This window comes from Dipteris shenzhenensis, chromosome 1, assembly GCF_047967505.1.
Source record: "Dipteris shenzhenensis isolate YYH24624 ecotype China chromosome 1, Dip_SZ_1.0, whole genome shotgun sequence".
NCBI classification, from domain to species: domain Eukaryota; kingdom Viridiplantae; phylum Streptophyta; class Polypodiopsida; order Gleicheniales; family Dipteridaceae; genus Dipteris; species Dipteris shenzhenensis.
Genome location: NC_141596.1, coordinates 7017903 through 7032741, shown reverse-complemented (window position 1 = coordinate 7032741; position 14839 = coordinate 7017903).

The window sequence follows — 14839 nt, the reverse complement described above, 5'->3', positions numbered from 1 at the left end:
AGTCTGCTTCCCATAGAGACAGTGCTCACAAAATTCAAAATCAGAGAAACTCAAATGCGGTACATAACCCAAACGGCATAAGAGTTTCATTCCATTCTGGCTCATGTGCCCCAACCTGCAATGCCACAAAGAAGTGCTTGGTTGCTCGGTTATTGCAACAACATGATCAAATACCCCTGATACATGTAAGGGATACAAAGTCCCACACTTGGCACCCCTGGCCAAAAGCATAGAGCCCTTCTGAATTTTCCAACTCTGAAAGCCAAAAGTGGTGTGAAAACCAGCATCATCTAGCTGACCCATTGAAATAAGACTCTTGGTCAGCTTAGGCACATGTCTCACATGTTTCAAAACAAATGCAGACCCATTTGCAAAAGAAAACTTTATGTCACCTGCTCCCACTATGTCACATGCATAGTCATTTCCAAGATGCACACAACCTGTCTTTCCACTATCATAAGTGGAGAACCATTCCCTATGGGGAGTAACATGGAATGAAGCACCAGAATCCAAAATCCAATCCTGGGAATATGCATCATCTGAAGTGGTAAGCAACTCTGCAGATAAACTAGACATGAAGAGAACATCATTGTCACTATCACGTGTGACTGCATTGATCTCCTCGATCTTCACTTTTCCTTTGTCCTCCCTTGGACTCTCTTCCTTTTGATTTGCACCCCAATTTGCATTCTTTTTCTTATCCTTTTGCTCTCTTTTCAGCTTGTAGCAATCCTTTTTCATATGGCCCTTCTTGCCACAATGGTAACACTCAATGTTCCGTGCCCTGGATTTGCTACGAGACTTCCCTCTTTCTTGGGACTTCCCCCTGAACTGTGATCTGCCCCTTTGCACATTTAAGGCTGCATCCTGCTTGTTGCCATCCATAGACTTCCATCTAATCTCCTCGGCCAACAAGCTACCCACAACATCATCAAATTTCAGTACTCCACCAGGTGCAGAGTTACTGACAGCTGTACGGAAGGTATCCCATGAGGATGGCAATGAACATAAGAGAAATATTGCCTTAGTCTCCGCATCAAAATTCATTTTCTGAGCCTGAAGTTGGCTGAAATAATATTGAATTCATTCAAGTGAGAAGCAATGGAGACCCCTTCCTTCATCTGCAGCTCAAACAACCTCTTCATGAGGTAAACTTTATTAGAGGCAGTTTCCTTTTCATAAGTGGCACACAGTTTCTTCCACAAATCTTCCGTAGTCTGCTCATTTACTACTGTGAAATAAACTGACTCTGCAAGATGAAGTCTAATAGTAGACTTTGCTAATGCATCCAACTCATTCCGATCATCCTCAGACATATTTGCAGGCTTAGCTTCAATCCCTGCCAAGGGTTTAATCTGCTTCTTTTGAATAAGCACATCCCTTATCTGTTCTTTCCACAAAGAAAAGTTTGTCCCATCAAACTTTTTAATGCTGAAAAACTCCTTTTCAGGCATGGAAGAGGATGCCATGATGCAAATAAAGCAAAATCCCAAATGCTAGTGCCTGCAAGAGAGAATCACACCAAATACCAGGTGCACCCAAATGTGTATGCCACAATAGAGTGAAATATCACCAAAATTCAAAGCTCAAAGCATCAAAAGATGCATCTGACTCATGTGCATATACTATGCATCCATATGAGCAAATCTGGCCCAAAAGAAAATGCCAATAAGTGCCAAATGACTCAAGGATAAACACTGTCCACTGGCATATGCATCAATAATGTCTCATCCAAGAGAGCATAGCACTATCAGTGCATCACCTGCAATGTGTCAAAGCTGTCCCTCAACTTAAAATAGCATCCATGTGCAAAGCATCCATAAAAAATAGCATCCCACAAGGCAATTTGGGCCTATCAGCGCATCCAACAAGGACCGCAATGCATCCAAATGGCCTATAAATCATCCACTGCAACCCAATGCATACCACGAATGAGCGCACACTGCTCAAACTGCAACCAGAGTGATCTGCATAAGGTATGCTCAAGAAATCATAGTCCCACGGTAATGAGCGCTACTGAAAATAGAACCTGAGATGCTTCAAAACATGGGCGCCATTGCATAATCGGACTCAGCAAGAAAATCTGCAAATATCTCTCTTCTGCCAGAACTCCAAAATCCCAACCGATGAGTGAGAAATAGGAGTCAACACTTATCCACTGCCATGTGGCATAAATCTAAGGTTTCAAAAACCTTAGTATGAAAAATGCATAACAGAGAGACGAAATCGAATACACAGAGATTTATAACTCTGAAAATCCTCCACCGAATCACGCAAGAACTGATAGGTAGGGGTTTTTGGGCATCCGGAACGCAATGGGACAGACGGTTTTGGAAACCGTGGCCTCAATCACTGGGTCCAACACACGGACTGAAAAACGTTTTTGGAAACAGAGCTATCTGTAAACTCCACCGGAGTGCGAATGATGAGCAACATAGAAGTTTTAGGACCTCCTGAGTCCACCGGAACTGACAGATCTGCAAATGGTTGCTCCAAACTTGAGTTCCAACACCCGGGCAAAAAACACAGAAACTGACACAGTGAGTCAGAAATCCAATGAAATGATCCCGGATTCAAGAATAAAGGTGTTTCCAGGCTCCTGAAGTAATGTGGACACCAAAAGCAAGCAATAGTTGCCTCTACAAGTCAATACGGAGTCTCTGTCATCGAACGGAACAGGGAAAAGCTCAAAAAACGACTTTTTCTTTGAAACCACTTAACAGGCTCTCAAAACCACTTCGCAAAGCCAAAGTGACTTTTCCAAAGGTTCCTCCAAGGTCTCTGCACACTCGATGCAAGTAAAGTCACCCACAAAGCTTCCCACAAAGCTTCTCCTTCCTCCCATAGAGCTGCTGAGCTTCCAAGCATTCACGCACGCTCAGCTAGATCACCCGAGCTCTGATACCAGTTGAGAGTGCTCTCAACGGAAGCAAGAATGGAAGAAGGAGAGAGAGAGACAGAGAGCCACACAAGTTTTGGTGGGTGCAGAACCACCCTAATCTTCTTTTTCATTCATTTATATATGTGTTTGAGTATTGTACATAACTGGGGTTAAGGCACAGTGACCTTTAACCCCCACATCTTACTCAGTCTAGGACTATGCAAAAGAAGCATTTGTCATCTTGGTTGCAGGTATGGGATGTGAGGAGGGCCGATTACAGGCTGATGTTATGGGTGAAGGATCAGTTTCATCTGAGTAATAGGGAGGTGCAGCTATTGTTGGAGGTGTTGGCCAATGTGTTTGAAGGGTCGACTTGCAACTGTATCACATCCATTTATTGGCGGGTGAACCAGTGGAACATTGGGGAGGTTGGGCTTCAAAAATCACAACTAGAGTAGTTTATGGGAAATTAATGGAGGGCAGATCCATGTTTGGGCGTCTAAATGATAAGTGGAAGATACGTAGATCACCTAAGTGGTGGAAGGAGAGGATAAAGGACGTTTCGTAAGGGTGTCAAGCTAGGAAGGCTCGTTTTTAAAAATGGTGATCACCTAGAGGATGTGGACCAGGTCATCTAGAGCTATAAGGAAAGTTGGTTTGATGGGTTGCCTTAATTTTTTCTCTAACTGGAGATTGTTTCTGTTGGGGGTTAAAGCCAAGCTTGCATCCACCTTGTGTGCATGCTAGCCATATTTGCACACAAGTTGTAGTAGTGTTTTGTAATGGTATTGGTGTGGGTTATATGAAGGATGCTATTGTTGGTCTTCTAAAGATGTTGCTATGTGATATGGCTGTTGTCGTGGGAAAGAAGGATTCATTAGTGGAGTCATCTTTGTCTAGTTAAGTTCTAGGGTATTATAATGAGCTATAGAGCTGCGTAGGGACACGAGCAGTATGCCCATTTTAGTTGGCCATTTTTGTATCTTTTTCCTTTTTTTAACATGACACAAACACACACACACACACATGAATACTTCCCTAACTATATGAATTATTGTTTTATGTACCCCGTGAAATCTTTCCTTTACACTTTCTTTTTAACCACCCCACATACCAAGCCCACTAATCGTCCCATACCTCCTCTAGTCCCTTCTTAACCCATGCACTCATTCGCTCCTTACTCCACTTGTGACTTAAACTTCACTTAAGAATCCATATAGTTGTCTATATTCCTAGGTAAAGCGATAATAAGCTAGGGAAAATAGGCATTAACTGTCTACCCAAACGTAACTATGATGTTCTAACACCTAGTTTGTTTGGATGGTAGCAGGTAAGTGGACCCCGACCTTGGAACCTAGACGGCCTAAGGATTCGACATCTTTTTTCAATATTATGTTTGTCAAACTCAATATTATTAAAAATTTCTTAATTTTGATCGAAATTTTTGCAAACCCTAGTTGCATTTTTCAACTTAGATGTCTCAAACATTTTTTCTTTATATGTTTCCCTTTTTTTGAACAAATGTAACTATGATGTTCTAACACCTAGTTTGTTTGGATGGTGGCAGGTAAGTGGACCCCGACCTCACAACCTGGACTGCCTGAGGATTCGACATCTTTTTTCAATATTATGTTTGTCAAACTCAATATTATTTAAAAATACTTAATTTTGATCTAAATTTTTGCAAACTCTAGTTGCATTTTTCAACTTAGATGTCTCAAACATTTTTTCCTTATATATTTCCCTTTTTTTTTCAACTTTTTATCCAATTGATGGAATTAATTGTATGGCTCAATTATTTATGGGACTTTTTAATCTAAGCGCACACACACACACACTTTTCTTAATAATTTTAGCATTCGTTCAAATATGGTTGAATATTGTTTCATTTTTTAAACTTATTTATGTGATTGGTTTTTCCATCATTTGGATATCGATTTGATGAGTTTTGATTTTTAAAGATCTAGGTACTATGACATGCTAGTAGGGAATGCAAAGTAAGCATATTTAAGTGACAATGAGTACGTGCAAGATGAGATGAATAATAAAATAGAAAGGAACAAGGCATATAAAACCTATTAAGACATATTAACAATAGTAATTCTTTAAATGTGAGACAATTGACAATTATGGTTTGAATTTTGACCATGATCCCATAAACCCTTTGAGGATTAAAAACATGTGGACTGTCAATATTAACCAAATCTCTAAAGAGACACATGCCAATAAAGGGATTTTCAAACTAGGCCAATGTGTACAATGTATATAGATGTGTCAAAGTTCATTCCCACATTGGTTAAGGCTTTCCTAGCTTGATGTTGACATACTTCACATTGTTCCCATGATTGCTTCCTTAAAGATGCCTTAAATTTTGAGGCACTAATAAATGTGGCTGTGAGCAAAAAGGCCCATGCTCTCGCTGTGAAATAGGCACTCTATTTTTCCATCCCATTCCTCTTTCCAAATCAATGCTCGCATTCTCCAACTCAAGGCCTTTGTAGTTTGTCCCCCCCCTCCCCCCTTGGTAGGTTTCCCTAACAACTATTGTGTTAGATAAGGTTAGAACAAAAGAGAAATGTTCTCCATGCTTTTTCAACACAACACTAGCTCCTTTATCATGGGGATTCCCACAAAAGTAACTCTTTATCATACAAAGGTAGCTTTCATTTCATCTTTTATCTTTTATGACCCCTTTCTCCTTTCATCATCTCAATGAATTTATTTTCCTTCCAACACAACACTCCAATTTCATTTCCTTCCAATACGACATTTTTCTAGTAGGGCTAATTTCAATCTTTCCAACATTTTGTGAGAATCAAAGCTATATTTCAACCTATTTAATCTTTTGCAAAGGGAAAGATTGCAAACTATGCTTGTAATAGTGAAACACATATCAATCTACTTTGAGAGGAAGGTTGTCATTATGTTGTTTCAAATGTAAGGGTAAAGCATCCCAAAGGCTCACAAGATAAAGCTTCTTTGCATTTCTTGTAGAACAAAACAAACTTCATTATAACTTCTATAGTACACAAGTAATGCATGGGGGGGTGGTAGGTGTGATTGCACATGGATTGAGTGGTCCGTGGTCTTAATGTTGTAAACCATTGGTATAAATCAAATTAAGAACGTATGCACATCTAGTGCAACATTTCCTAAGAAAAATTGGATACCCAAATGCACATGGAAACCATAAATAGAAATAAGCACATATGGGGGGTCCTTAAGCAAAGGTTAATTGACCAGTAGTAGATTGAAAAGAAATGCTTAGGGTTCTAAAGTTGAGCTATCATGCAACTTATTTGTTTTTTTATTACAGTTCTAGTACAGAAGATACCCTTTTTTGCCTTATGGAGGCAGTGCAGAGGTTGTCAAATCATTAGCCTACATTGCAACCACACTAGTGTTTGGGAAAATAAGCCAACCGTTCTCTTGAATGGCAATGAAACTAGAAAACTTGAAATTCCTACAAGAAATAGACTATCAATATAGCTAAAGAGTCTAAAATTCTAACGGTTTGGTTACCTATTGATTAACAATCTAGCATATCAATTTGAAACTTTAACTGGCTAGATGCTAAGTTAGGCTCTAGCTCAAGAGACACTTATGTGTTTGTTTTTATAAAAATAAAATGCCAAATTTATTAAGGGGTGGTCAACCCGTGCAAAAGGATACCTTTTACAAAAATTGCCCCCAAAAAAAACCAGGTGAATTTTATTCAATGGGCTTGCCTGTGAATGTTTCTTAAAGTGACGATTTTATTATGCCTAACCCATTTTTGTAAAAAGTAGTGAGTGGTCTGACCAGTATACAAAGTTTGTTCCATTTTTTGGTTGGGTTTTTGTTGTGATGGTCTAGATGTGGTCAATTGTGGATCTGCGGATTGTTGTCGGTGTGGTGATGAGTTGTTGCATGTTGTGGTAGAACATGAAGTCTTGTAGTTGTGCCATGGTCGGCGAGGAAGTACTACAGTAGTCTATGTTGAAATCCCCTATTGCGTACGTTGGAGTTGTAGATGGAACGAGCTAGAGTATGTTTTCTAAGGCTTGAAGTAATGTCGATGTTTTGGTGCTTGGTGATTTATACAAGTTAATGATCGCAATCTACCCTTCTTTTGTTTCTTGGAATATGGACAACAAACATTGACAACCTATGTTGTAAGTTTGCTATTGGTAGAGGAGCTCAATGTTGCATTTGTAGCACGTGGCAATCCCAAGGCCATCATGCATAGAAATGTTTTGGAATCCTAGTAGGCTAATGATGCTTGATGGATTTGTGCGCATTTCTTGGAGGCATAATATTGTCGCACTGAGGATAGTCTCATAGCATAGGATGTCATGTGCATGGGAAGGCAGTGACCTTGTAAGGTTTTAGTGTCGGGTTTTTTAGATGCAAGGTCGGTTTGGTGAATGGCCACCTACGATTTAATCTTAACCGTTATTTCTCTTGCTGCACCATTGGGTCCATCTGTGTTCTAATTTTGACAAGAGGAAAAGGTTTGATGGTTTATGTACATGTGAGAGAGTATGTGCTCTGATGTTGGAAGGATCGAATACAAGTGAGTTCATTGTTAGCACTTGGAAGCGATGCATTGTCCCTGGCTACAGGCTGAACTGGGAATTGTTTGCGTGAGATGGTGTTTAAATGGTCCTTCCCAATTTGGAACTCGTGAACGACCTGAAGTATGGGTGTCCAGTTTTTGGGTGTGTCTGTTTTGTAGAGACGCTTGTTTTTTAATACGCTTGTACGCCTACATTCCGATCACTGAACTCGATCCTCAGTACATATGGCTTGGTTTCTATATTGCTTCTCTGAAGATGCCATCCGTACCATTCACTATCCAATCAGCTATGTTAATTTCTATCATGATCATTCTTGGTTTTAGGCAAAGTTCGTGGTGCAGCCCAACAGTCTTTTTGGAGTCTGCCAAAGTTTTAGTTTTGTTACATGTTTTGTGCCTAATGTCTTTCGCTTTGAATATGTGGTGATGTGATTCAAGCATACATATTCGTTGTACATGTCTTTTGAATATTTTGAGTAGAAGAGGTGGAGGATAGTATGTTTATGTGGTGGTTCTTTGAGGTGTTGTTTGTTTACGTATTCGAGGTCAGCATCAGACTAAGAGGCAACTTTGATTTTGTTGAGCAAGTCAAGAAAAGCTGGATTATTTTGACGCATCGGTTTATCAAGTTTGTAGCAAAGCAGTTGGGATTTCCAATATGATCCAAGCATAGTAGAAGTTGTAATCTTTCGAAGAATATCCAAGACCCCTTGGTAGGGCTTGCTTGGAATAGTTCTCCATAAAGTAATACATCAACTCCACCAAATGGTTGGTTGTGGTTATCCTGTAGGTGTGACTTTGTTGTGCAATGAAGGTGTCTAGCCCAACGAGGGAGATCTCATCTATAATGACGAGTAGTAGCTGTAGTTGCTTGTACATTTTAGACAGACACTGTAGCTTTTATGCACATATGGCTACATATGAGGATGAAAGCAATGGTAGGTGTAGGGCTAAGTCTAAAGTTGTACCGCTGATAGCGTGTGTGGCTCTATCAATGTAAGCCAGAAGCATCACTTTGGGCAAGTCAACATTTGAAGTTTTGTTGTGTGAGTACAATTGTAGCAATGCTTGGACCAATAATATGAGTGTGAAGGATTTCTCTATCCCTGCATCTTTGGAAAGCAATAGGTTGAACCGTTCTTGAGGGTTTACTCTTTTTTTAAGCATGATGTCTTCCAAAATAAGATGTTGCTAGGAGTTTGGCTTTTGAACCAAGTTGTAGTATGTGTTGTTGCGAATCATAGTGTGGTTAGACTATTGGTGATCTGGTCTTGCTATACAGGTTCATTTTTGCACCCAGGTCAAATTTATCAGATGTACTTAATTACATTGGGAGGCTCTTTCAAACACATATGTACGCCTCATTGCTCAACATCTTATATGATAACATTTCAGTAGCAGCACATACATATGCCTCATTGCTCAACATCTTACACGATAACATTTCAGAAACAACTTCCTAAACAAGGGCACCTTGGCACAAGCTCCAGATGCCCTACACCAATCCTCAATCCAAGAGCTTGATAAAGCCACACATCTCCTTCTATACTCCTCAACCTCAAGGGCTTTGGTCCATGATTGCTTGACATGCTTTTCGAAGACATTTGCTGAAACATTCACTTTGCTATTTCACAACAGCATTAGCCTATACAAACAATCAAAGTTGGCCTACGCGGTGACAATGGGAACCATGCAATATTGCTAGTTGATTGGTCTTCCCTAGCCTCAGTCACTCCATTAACCAAGGTCAGACACTTGACGTGCAATTACATCCACAGTCACGGAGTCTTCCATCCGAAATAGCTACGAGAATAGTAAAGTCGAATATGGCCAATGTATGTCGAGCATGCATGTAAGGAATGCTTTTCGCCACGTACATTACGATCCCTCATCAATGAATTCTTGCACTATACATGTGAGGGTTTGCCTTCAATATGTCATGAATGACATCTACATTGTGGTCAGTTTCAACAAAAAAAATTCAGAGAGAAGATGCGAATAAGGATAAAGGCTTACTGTTGCACGATCTTCGGGGTTTGACCCATCCGCTATGGTGATTTGTTCAAACAACGGGCCATCAAGGTCCACTTTCATGACCACAAATGCAATTGTTTCCATGACGAAAGTGAAAGACACTCTTCCTATTTGCATTTGTTGAGAGAGCCATGGCACATATACACTAATAGACTTGTCCGAAACAAAGGAAAGGGTAACAAAAAACGGTTCTCCTTTCAAGACACTGATTGTTGCGTCTACACGCAAGGACATGAAAGATGTTCCACCTTCACTAGGGCTTTTCTTAGTGAATTCGAACACATAGGTGTGCGATCGTCTAGTAGCAATCATGATAGGTCAAATCAACTTGCATATTAGGTAGAATATGAAACATCTCTTGCCTTGAATGTGCCGTACTTAGCCATGATTTTACCTTTGAATGTGAAATGATAATCAACCTATTGTGACGAACCACTGATTTTTAAGATGGGGAGTGCATTGGAGTTCACTGGTTTCAACTCCCTTGGCACCAATGCTTTACAAGTTGGGGTATTGCTAGGGGGAGAACCTTCTCCTGCTTTCTTATTATCTTCCGTACCCTCTTCTTTCTTTGCAGTCGCAATGGTAGTTGTTGTTGAAATCAATTGTACATATTTTAAGAAATGCGCACGATACGATGGAGCTTAGGTTTTGATTGTAATGCAAAACTGTGAAATCGTGGAGTGTGGAAACACTTAGATGTGGCGGTAATGATAATGTCGACTTCTATTTCAAACCTTGTTATACTGGCGTGTCATGTGATTTAAATCATACCTTCCTTTCATGGTAACTATAGATTTCAATTTGAGTATAGAGTAAATCACTTTTCAGCTTTGTTGGGGAGGCCTGTTGCTTTGGAGGACATTCTGTGTCGTGGTGGCTTATGCTGGAAGTATGGCTGAGTGTGAGTTTACTGCGGAGAACGACGGTGCTGCTCATTCGGTGGAAGTAGGAAATGATTCACCCCAGTCCATGGACACTGGAGAGAATACTTTTCACAGGGGTTGAGCTTTCATCCCCCCTGTTTCGATTCTTTTCAATTCTCTTTGTTTTCGTTTTTAATTCGACAGGTTTCTTCTCGTTTTTAATTGGACAGGATTGAAGGTCGACTCTGTAGAGATGTCGCTCTTGTGTTCTGTATAGATGGTCAACCATTCGTTTGTGTGGTGCTCCGTCAGGTTACTTATGATTTCGCTTTTCTGTTCTGTAGAGATGGTAAAGCATGCCTGTGGAAAAGCTGCAGCAGAGAGCAATGACGATACAATGTCCGCTTTGAAAGGTATTGCTTCGTGACCTCATGCTGTGTGCGATCTTCTTAGCAAGCAGTTTTTGATTTCCAATACTTTTCGTTGTCCATGTGAAGATGGAGTGGTGCGAGCTCGTTCGATGCCCTGCTCTGACGACAAGAAAGACGTGAAGGCTGCACTCGCAACCTTTAGCTCTCCATTACTACTGTCGTCGGGTGGTAGACCACCGAAACAATCAGAGCTGCTCAAGACTTCAGCGATAAAAAAAGACACGAAGCGTTTCCTACGAAAGGCATTTCAGGAAGTAGCACGTGAAGTGTATGCAGAAGGTGGGCGACGGGTGTCCTTGTTCTCATTCTAGCTCAGGGTTCCGGTCGTGACATCGTAGCTATGGAAGGGTCAACGCTGTGTTCGATCCTGTTTTGACGAACGTTTAAATCATTCCGGCGTCGCAGTAGTGGGTTGTTGAATCATCTCTTCAACTGTTCGCTGCATACTCTATTTCGTCCGGTTGTTGCAGGTCCCATTGTCTTGGTTACAGACGGTACACGGTTTTGCTTGTGTGGATGCTCCCTTCTCTGCTGTCGTTCGTAGCTGTTTGTTGTTGCAGTGTCCACTTCTCTGTCGTTCATTTGGCCGAACGTTTTGGAGTATGGTGTTTGTTGCAGTCTTTGTTACACTACATAGTTGTTACAGTCTTCTCTGCCGTAAAGGATGGTCATAGATAGTAGACAACATTACGTTTTTATTAATCCAATATTTAGTGGCCTTTAATTTCGTCCATGCAAACATCTAATGCAAGAGCTTTGTGATTGGGCTTGTTTTAGTTCTTTTGAGTTGCCTTTAATTGCGTCGATGCAAACGTCTAATGCAAGAGCTTTGTGATTGGGCTTCTTTGCAAAGGCATGTGCAGTTCGTGGAGTTTGTTGTACTAAACTGTCATTGGCATTTCTTTTACATTTCTCATCGATAATTAAAATTTCACAACTCATCCATGCTACCTCGATTGTTCTCATTAGCATCTAAATTCTGCCCCTACAATAGCTTACATTTGTAGGTGAGCGCAAGAGCGTCCTCGGTGCAAGAGTACAACGAGGACGGGATTGTGATGTACACTCTCTGAAATATCTCTTTCATGACTATGAAGAACACTTTGGGATTCTATGACTTCAGCATCCTCGCAGAGATTCCGGATGGTAGCAAGAAGATGGAGCTACAAGAAGTATTCATGGCGCAAGTGTCCAAAGTTGGATATGGGCAACGAGTAAGCTTACATTGACTCAAACTATTGCCTTTAATAACCTCATTTACTAACTTTTGTTGCTTGTCACCTCGCAAGTATTAGGTGTGCTGTGCTTCACAAACCTCAATGCACAACTTGTGGAGTTCCAATGCGGTGCTTGTGGCAGCACACATGTCAATCATGACCCAGGCCATCCCTTTTGCTTCACTTGCAACTCCATCCAATTCATCTCGAAGGTCCCTATTCTGAAAGGACGTGTCTATGCTTATGACAGTGTAGATGTGTCGATAACCATCTTGGGCACACACGTAGACACACTGCTCCATTTGCAAGCGCCTTTCCTCGACTTGTACGCTGAGAGTGTATTGAATGTACGCTTGATGTTGCTTGGTATCAAACCTGCTAGAAGCTTCACAATTAATAGCTCTGGTCACTTGGTTGCATTCGAGCTGAACGTGTAGAGAGGCTTTTGTACTTGCTTGATATTTGCAATACAGTTGTGCTGTTTCTCCTTCTTGTAGTACAAATTTTGAAGTGCTTATGGTTTAACCCCGTTGCCTAAGAGGAAGCAACAGCTTAGCGCTTTCCTGATGGATAAACAATTTGACATAGAATGTTTCGATGAGTGCAAGCACTTAGCTTTTAAGTCAACGCACCCAAACAATCAGGATATTTTACTGTGTTTAATCGACTTCTTTCTTGCATATACGTACAAGGCATTGCTACAGTCATTATGTAACTCCATATTGCCTTCTTCAACATGCTTGCCGTTTCCTTAGAGGGATTTTCTCTCAAGCTCGTGCTTGTCGTGCCCACATAAGCCTAATCTTGAGCACACTTCTCTCATTTTGCGAAACATCTCGAACTCGCGTGTGTTGCTACAAGACTGTCTTGATCAGACAAGTCAGCTCTTCTAGTGTCCATTTGAGTTGGCATGTCGAAACTCTTTAGAGACACACATTGTCTTCTTATACAGTGCCCTTTCCGCACAACCAAAGACAATTCTTATGGACGAGCTCATTGCTGGCATAGAGTTGTCACCATTGCATAGACACAAATGGAAACAGCCATATGTACAATGGACTAAAGAACATGAAACTGCTTTGCTAGCTTTAATCAACGCCTGAAGCGACCGCGAAGTGCATTACACTGCACTACATAGAGTGCTTCTCTTTGTTTGCACATTTGACTCAAGCCATTGTAAAGAAAGTCTGCAAAACTAGGAAAACCCTATCCATGGCAAACAACCCGATTGCTCAAGCAGTTGTGAGTCCACTAGCAGCGCAACAAAGGCCTCGTTAAGCAGGACAATCGAACACGAAGGCAATAAACAGGTTCCTTAGGAGCGTGCAAGATACACCATCATTTTCATGCGACTCATGTTGCATGCTAGGTTTAAAGGGAAAAATGCGCCTCGTCCCACCAACAGTAGCTGACTTCATGGCCACGCACAACATGGTGACACAAAGCATTGCACACTCTGGCCTTCTATGTAGACTATGCCACCACCAAATCCACAAAGAAGTTGTTCCTACCTATGCCGCAGTAAACATGCCCTTGGTGCAGCAAATGAAAAACACAAGTTCATCGGCTGTTCTAGAAGAACATCTCGTCGCAATAAGGATTCCATTCGCCCAAATATGCGAGTTGACATACGAAGGCTAGTTCAGTCTCCATGGTGCTATCATAAATGTTTTTGCCGATGTTGACAGGGCGCAACGTGTACTGCCGCACTGTCTTGATGATACGTCGATAGTGATAGTCGCATTGAAACGCAAACTAGAGTACAGCCACACCTACATGAGTGGCCTTGTTCGTCCCACTCTAACACTAAAAGCATTAGCGGAGTTGCTTGATCAACCACTGTATAAGCAACACAATGTCTCGTTGAATGTAGAATGGGCTGCCCACATTGCCGCTGTTAGAGCAGAGGAAGGTCCAAGGCCACCCGATGACCCTATCACTGTAGAGAATGAAGACGACATTCAAACAAACACCCTGGTGCACGGGATTTACATGACACAGCAAGTAGTGGACTTTCAAGACAAGACAATAAACATTGCTCCATCAGAGACTTCAATCCACTAAGCATTTTCAGGGACAAGTACTGTGAGGAGCTAGCCTTCCCAACAATTTTCTACGGGCATCAGCGACAATACAAATTGCTAGACAGAGTGTTGTACCAAGACATTGCCCACCACAAACTGACAAATGAGGACAGACGATTCGCGATGACGATGTCCATAGCAAATATGTTCTTCAAGACCATGAAAGTTCTTGTTGCACAGGTGTTGTCCTCATCTTGGGTTCGAATGCGGAAAGGGCAATTGCAAGGCCGATGAATACAAGCGAAGGATGCAGCACAAGACACAAATGTCGAGCGCCTATTGCAATCACACATTGGTTTCCATGACTTCGAGTGACTCCGCGCTTCCTCTGACTACAAACACAAGTTGAAAAAGAACCTCTTTGCCATGGTTAGGCAGCTAGGCCCCCCGACATTCTTTTTGACATTCTCCGCTATAGAGAAGAACTGGAAGCCTTTAGTCTCATGCCTTGGCAAGGTGAGGCGAACGCCTTCCAATCAAAGCACAAACAATCCAATTGTCGATTTGCATACACTAATGCGTGATTACCCCATGACAATTGCGAGGTACTACATCCACAAGTTCCAAGCAATGAAGCGCCTTCTCAAACAGGACACAACAATCCTAGGCAAAGTGCTTGACTTTTCCTTTGTCACACTGAGTTCTAAAACAGAGGGAGCCAACACGATCATGGCCTTCTATGGATCAAGGATGCACCAGTTCTTAGGAATAGCCTCGACTCTGACATTGAGGCTTTCATTGACAAGTACATATGCACTGACATCTCAA